The sequence below is a fragment of the Crocuta crocuta genome, unplaced genomic scaffold (assembly GCF_008692635.1).
Source record: "Crocuta crocuta isolate KB4526 unplaced genomic scaffold, BGI_CrCroc_1.0 scaffold41, whole genome shotgun sequence".
Classification (NCBI taxonomy): Eukaryota; Metazoa; Chordata; class Mammalia; order Carnivora; family Hyaenidae; genus Crocuta; species Crocuta crocuta.
The window spans coordinates 2,542,914-2,550,463 of NW_027529428.1; positions in this window are offsets into that span (position 1 = coordinate 2,542,914).

The window sequence follows — 7,550 nt, forward strand, 5'->3', positions numbered from 1 at the left end:
CTCTGTGTGATCCCACGGGCTATACTTGAAGACCTTTGTTCAACTACCCTCAGCTTTTCCTGACTGCCTAATTAACCCTCTTTTGAGTCTTTTCTCATGGGTTCTAGCCCAACCTTTTAGTTACTGCACTTTGCACCACTTCCCTGGATCCTCTCCAAGTAGCCCAGGCACAAGATGGTTCACAAAACAAGGGCTTCCCCCAAGGGCCACAGGCAGCCTGACATCTCAGTGAGAAAGGAAAAGAAAAACGAAATGAAGCAAAACAAGAGAAAGCAAACAAAGGCACACAGGCTGCCATTCAGGGCAACAGCTTCCTGGTGAGGACCTGATCCCTCATGACACTCCCTTGGCATGGCTTTGCTATTAGGGAGACTGGGATTTTGTCCAAAGCTCTCTCCAGGTGAAAAAGCAAGCCCTGCTTCAGGCTGAGGGGGCACCGTTAAGTCATTTTCTTATTGCCTTTCAGACCAGATTTGAACTATAAATAAACCAAGTGCCTAGGAGTAGCCACAATGCTTGCTGTAAGGTTATTTGCATCCCTGTCTCTATCTGAATTCCCCTTATGCCAACTCTTACTTTTAGAAACCCCATAAGGTTGGCAGGTCCACCACTCCCGCTGCCAATGTCAGTGCATTAGCACTTAGCTTAAGTGAGCACATATGCCAGGCAGGCTCACGGCTTCCTCCCCCCCACTCTTCCTAATGGAAACACTTCAGATAAAGAATGACACCACTAATATATTGCATATACTTATTGTATTGATCTTACTTTAGATTACCAGCCCTTAAAAATACTGACCGTATTAGCTAAGATGTAGAGAGACCAGAACAGGCATACAATGATGACATAACAACAAATGATAACAAAGACAATAATGATGAAATGATGCTAATGAGAGTAGCCATGGTAGTGACCATGGTAGCAATAACAATCGAGCGTTTACTGAGTGCCCACTGCTGGTCAGGCATCAGGGCAGTGTATTTGCACTATACGTTGTGTGTGTGTTTTCTATCTTCACAATAACCCCAAGAGTGTTTTCTAATCTTTAGATGGAGAAAGGGAGGTCTGGGGCAGTGAAATGTTTCATCCAAAGGCCTATGGTGGACAAGCAGAACAGCAATACCGATGTCACGTGGACCTCTAGTTCTGCCAAGTTACTTCTATGTTTAACTTCGTGTGATGGGCAAACCAAAAGAGTTTAATTTTTTTTTATTATTATTCACTTCTGAGAGAGAGACAGCGTGAGCAGGGGAGGGTCAGAGAGAGAGGGAGACACAGAATCTGAAGACAGGCTCCAGGCTCTGAGCTAGCTGTCAGCACAGAGCCCGACGCGGGGCTCGAACCCACAAACTGTGAGATCATGACCTGAGCCGAAGTTGGACGCTTAACCGACGGAGCCACCCAGGCGCCCCAAGAGTTTAATTTTTAAATCCGTTCAAAAAATGTTAAGGCAGTCTTACATTTCACTAGAAAGCCATGGAGACAAATTTCCAAGCGTGAGTCAGCATACCGATGCTAAGGCCACTTTCGGGAGATTAAGGTGGGTTTGTTTGTTTGTTTTTCACATAACAGGCTACAAATAGAACATTTAATGTTCTCACGGCTCCACTGTCAAAGGTATTTACTCTCCACTCGTCTGTTTTCTTGTATGCTCCGGAGGTGTTACTGGTCATATAAAGGACGTGAGTTTCCAAAGGCTCACAGGAGTTTAAAACTCCTTTTCCTCTTCATAATTTTTTTTTTCACTTTGGAAAAAAAATGAGTTAGTTTCTTAGTTTCTTTAACTTCATGGAACTGGAGAATGTGTTTTTGTGTGGTGAAACCAAAAGAGAAAAAAAGCTTGTAAACATGTATATGATCCGTGTGAACTTGAAAAAAAGTATCATCTATCTCTTTTCTATAGGTGCAATGAACCTGAATATAAAAGTAGGCTATTAACTTAGTTACCTATCCAAGATTTCTAATCAGTATACTATCCATTGGGCCATTTTGTATTTTGTCACCTTGGTTTACCAGCAAAATATTAGACCTGCTTATCTCTAAGTTTTGATAAGATACCCAGCTTCTAGAAAGATCAGGAAACCTAAACAGTATAATATCTAAAGAAGGGATGGAAAAGACATTCTCTAAATGTCTTATAAAAATAAGACTGTTGAGGGGCGTCTGGGAGGCTCAGTCAGTTAAGTGTCTGACAACGGGTCAGGTCATGATCTCACAGTCTGTGAGTTCTAGCCCCATGATGGGCTCTGTGCTAATAGCTCAGAGCCTGGAGCCTGCTTTGTATTCAGTATCTCCCTCTCTCTCTGCCCCTCTCCTGTACATGCTTGCTCTCTGTCTCTCTCTCTCTCTTTCTCTCTCTCTCTCTCTCTCTCAAAACAATAAATAAAAATTAGAAAAATATGGGGCTCTTGGGTGGCTCAGTCGATTGGGTGTCCGACTTTGGTTCAGGTCATGATCTCACAGTTTGTGGGTTCAGCTTCGGTTCAGGTCATGATCTCACAGTTCGTGGGTTCAAGCCCCGCATCGGGCTCTGTGCTGACAGCTAGGTCGGAGCCTGGAGCCTGCTTTGTATTCTGTGTCTCCCTCTCTCTCTGACTCTCCGCTGCTCACACTGTCTCTGTCTCTCTGTCTGTCTGTTTCTCCCTCAGAAATAAATAAAACATTAAAAAAAATTTTTTTTAAATATAAGACTGTTGACCATGAGATCACTCATTTGATTTTGTGACTGGAAATATCAATGTTTTATATCTAACACTTTGGTTTAGTAAAGGAATAACTAAGATTTGTTAAACACTTTGATTTATTGCTTAGTACGCTCCAGGCATTCTAAATACCGGACACATACTTGCTTCTATTGAATCCTGACAACAACCCTTTGAATAAGTCTATCATCATCCCCTATTTTATATATAATGAAACTGAGTCACAGAGGAGTCAAATCACTCACTCACCCGAAGTTACACTGGTTGAGAAAAGGTCAAGCTGAGATGTGAACACAGGTAATTAGAGTGTGAGTTCAGATTATCAGATAGGTCTCAGGTCTAGGGAAGGGCAGGTGTTGTGTGAACTCCATATTCCTCCTCCTGTGTCAGAAGGGTGTGTGGTCCCAGGGCACCCCGAATCCACAGCCCTAGGCCCTCTGCTCCATGAAAATTTCATCACCATCCTCTCCTGGGATCATGTGCCTGGCCTATTGGGCAGAGCCATTCTAATCCAACTAGGAATTCTGGATGATGGGACATCTCTGAGATCTCTGAGATTCACAGTTTTCTTAAATCTCCTTTCAATACATTGTAATGGGATTAAAGATCACTGATTACTTAAGCCTGATTGAGAGGAAACTGAATCCTCAGTTTGCATATGCTGGCAATGGACTGCCCGGAAGCCCCAGGCAGTTTTTCTTGGAAGAACTGGCCATCCTTAATGCTCTTTTTCCTTTATATAGTCACACTAGACAGTGACAAATCCTGGTGGCGAGTAGTACCCTTTAAATCTGAGATGACACGATCCTAACACATTAACTTCCCTCCCCCCAAGCCATGTGCTCTTTGCTCCAAGTCACCAGCAACAACCATTTCTAAAAAGAGTTCTTTTCCCCCACTAATCAAAAAGAACCCTTTTCTGGTGGCCTTCTGAGTATTCTAGCCTTTGAGAACAATTTTCTTAACATCCTTCTTGAAGCTTTTGGACACTATTTCCTTTAAACGGCTATCTAACAGGGATGGACCTATGCCACTATTGAATAAGGAAGACTTACCCATAAATAGCACACTCACACCAAAACACATTACAGTCAGGACCTGAGAAGAAATTATAAGATGGCTTAACCAGTGTGTGGTGCCTTGACAGCAATGGATGAAAAGGGCCAGGGAAGCACAGATCATCATTTATAATTTAGCAGCATTATTTTATTATGATCACCTCTGCTCTCCTAGATTTGTCTCACATCCTCCTTGGCATTTTAAATAAAAAGATGCTTTCTTCCAGTTCTCCCTCTGTTTTAACCAGGTCATGTTATGTTTTGTCACATTCAGTCATGTTTGATGTGACATGACATGGGGTGCTATGTAACTCAACCCAATCAATAGAGGAATCAGGAACAGTCCTGGTGGATCTTTGATACAAAGCTGGGGTCTAGGGTTGCTGACTGCATTTTGAACATCTCACAGCTCTTTTGGTAACCAGGATGGACAGAGGCATGAGTATCCTCACAAAATGTGACAATGGCCTATTTGCTGTTTGCATTTTCTCTTCTACTGATTACCTAGTTAGGGAACCTATGGATGAAATGTGGATGAATTTTTTTTTTTTAGTTGGATATTTTCTAACTAGGAAAGTAGTCTACTGTCCATCTAGGACTGGCTACATAATTCATGAGGTCCAGAGTAAAATAAAAATGTGTGGCCCCCTGTTAAAAATGAAGAGTTTCAATTTCAAGATGGCGACATCAGAGCATTTAATCAAGTGCGGAGCCCTTCTGAGCACCAGACCCTGTGTGACAAGGGGTATGTGCCTCACACACACAGAAGGCTCTTGGTCTTGGGATCATGTGCAGGGGTCTTCCTGTCCTTAGAAAGTGTACTCTGCATGACGGTGCACATTTCTGATGATGGCCTATCATGCCAGACACAAGAGAGAGAAGAGGAATGTCATTATGACTGCATTCAGGGATATTTCAATCGGTGCTGATTGCTACTTCTCCTTAAAGCACAGCAATTTGCTGCACAGATTCTGTAGTGGTGGGAACGGCACCCACTGCTATTTCCTATCTCCATCTACCTCCCTCTCCTCCTTGCAATACTTCCTTTATTCCCTTTCTTCTGTTTTGGTTTGGTTCATAATACTTTGGGCAAAGATTACTTCCTTTACATTTTTACATTGAGGCTTTTATTCCAAATGAAATCTGCCTTGCTTCATTTTAGCTTAATGGGCCTCGGCAAAATGGCAGCAGCTTATTGTACAATTAATTGGTGCAATTTATGGACTCAAAGAACTGACCCCTTTTCTTTAAGCTTTAGGGTGTGTGTGTGTGTGTGTGTGTGTGTGTGTTTGCACTTACAGCTACAATCCAAAAACACCTTTTGCAAACTGCAAATGAACTAGTACACATTCACTTGGTACATAAATACGTGGTTTTGAAGTTTGTTAAAATCTCTAAAAGAGTACATCAAACAGGATGGAGGGGAAAAAAGAGAAAATGGGATTAAAAGAGACCTTTTGAACCAAATATTTTTCTCTTCAAACAGGCTGACATAATAAACCCACATCTCTGTTTTAAAACAAGTAAAACTGCTTTAAGATCCTAAAAGATTCAGTCCATGAAAGAGGTTCTGGGTCTTCTTGGAATTGTCATCATTTTAACACCAGCTGGCCCCCAAGACCCTGCTCTGAGGTGCCTTCGACAGAGCAACCCTGCTTCTGGAAATCTGCAAAAGAAATTACCCAATTAAGATGTAATGGCCCTCCAAGTCTTCCCAGGCATATTGAAAGGAATGAAGGAGGCATATTGACAATCACAGGTGCGCCATAAAATTTTCTCCAGTTGTATCAAATCCACGAGGCTAAATTACCCAGCACTGTCCTGACGTGGGGTGCCACATGTACACGTGCAGGCGAGGGTGGCAGGGTGTGACCAAATGGGGTCAACCTGTCAGGGGGATTCTAGGAAGACATTCTCCAGACACCGAGTGGGGTGAGGAGGCATTGGGAGGTAAGGGTGATGTAGAGTTTACCCAACATGGTTATTCTCCGTTCTCAAACAGATTCGACTCATGGAAAGCTAGACTTTTCTTTTTTTTTTTTTTTTTTTTGGCATCATGTAGGAGGCATAGGTATTTTTACACATTTTCTGGTAAAATTAACACACACTAATGGGTTTTAAGTAGGTCCCACACCCAACATGGGGCTTGAACTCAAGACCCCAAGATCAAGGGTCACGTGCTCTACCAGCCTGCCAGCCAGCCAGGTGCCCCAACCCATGCTAATTTTTAAAGGCTCATAATGCTTTGAGTGTTCTTGGGGAGTTGGTTTTAACTGCCTTTTAATTTTACCTTGCTTCCCTAGAAAATCTCGCTTTTCAAAACATGACCATTGTTTATATTTAGGAAGGCTGAAGGAGGTTTCCCTCTGTAAGTAGTCGTCAGGGCCTCCACTGTCAGGATTGATGTGGGAAGATGGTCTCGCTATTTTTCAGTCTCTTCTTCTTCCTTTTTCTCTCCTTTCCCCTTTTGCCTTCACAAGATCAGGGAAACGATAAATAAAAACGGCCCTGGGCTTGTGAAAAGATGACGACGTTCAGACATTTGCTTTTGCAGAGGACAGAAGCACGACTTAGAGCGAGCGTGGCGCATTCAATAACCCAGGGCTGCGTCATGGCTTTGGGGGCCAGCGCGGGACAAAGGACGCCTCGCTCCGATGGGACACGCATAGCAACAGCATGAGCAGCAAGAGATAGAAGTTCAGCCCTGTGATTGGGCTCCCCGGGGGGGGGGGGTGGGGGGCCCACAGGGAGTGTGTGTATGCGTGGGAGTGTGGTGAACGTGTGTGACAGTGTACACACATGTGAGCACCAGACAGTGTGTGTGTGTGTGTGTGTGTGTACGGGCGCACGCATGTGCGTGTGTGTTGGGCAGGGGAAGAGAGGAAGAAGAACAAAGTAGGAGAGAAAGAAGGGACAGCCAAATGGCGGGAGTGCCTGGGGAGTGCCTGCTCAAACACTCGCGAAGGGGTTTCAACCCTTCGGTTAAGACTGTTTCGATTTGACCAATCTGCATTCTAAAATTAAGATTCTCTAAACCTCTGCTGTCCACTGCAGTAACCACACTCACCACTTGTGGCTACGGAGCGCCTGAAGTGTGGCTGGTCCGAATGCAGACGTGCCCTTCAGTATAAAATACACACCAGATTTCAGACTCAGCATGGTAAAGAGAACTACACTATTTCATTAATGTTTACATGGATCAATGTTAAAATGATGAATATTTCAGATATACGGGGTTTACTAAAATATAGTCTTAAAATTAATTTTGCCCGTATTTTGGTACTTTTCAATGTGGCTATGAAGGAAATTTAAAGATTCAGCGCTTCTCTGAATCTTTAAGTCCCTGATGTGTGTGTGGAGGGGGAGGGGGAGAGGGAGGGGGAGTCTTGGAAGGAGGTCTGTGGGAGTTGCCCTCCACACATGTATAATTCTTTGATCTTAGCGTCCTAATCACCCCAAAACTTCTCACTCAATTACCCCCAGCCCGGGAAGATACGACACTTTTCGGAAAGGACTATCTACGGTTGTCAGTTTCTCCGTGTCCCATAATCCTGCAAAGGAAATATATTTACAAGGCACTTATGCCTGGCAGCTCTCTTATCTTTCTTAAAATATAGGTGAGGGACTGGTTCTGTGATTGAGCACAAAATGAGAGCTGCTCTTTCACACCATCTTCCAAGCAGGTGGTATTATGCGCCACGCTACTTATTCAGTGAGTCCAGAGCCCAAACAGGGGAGAAAAGAAAGAAAAGAGAGAGAGAGAAAAAGAGAGAGGGGAAAAAAGCTCTTC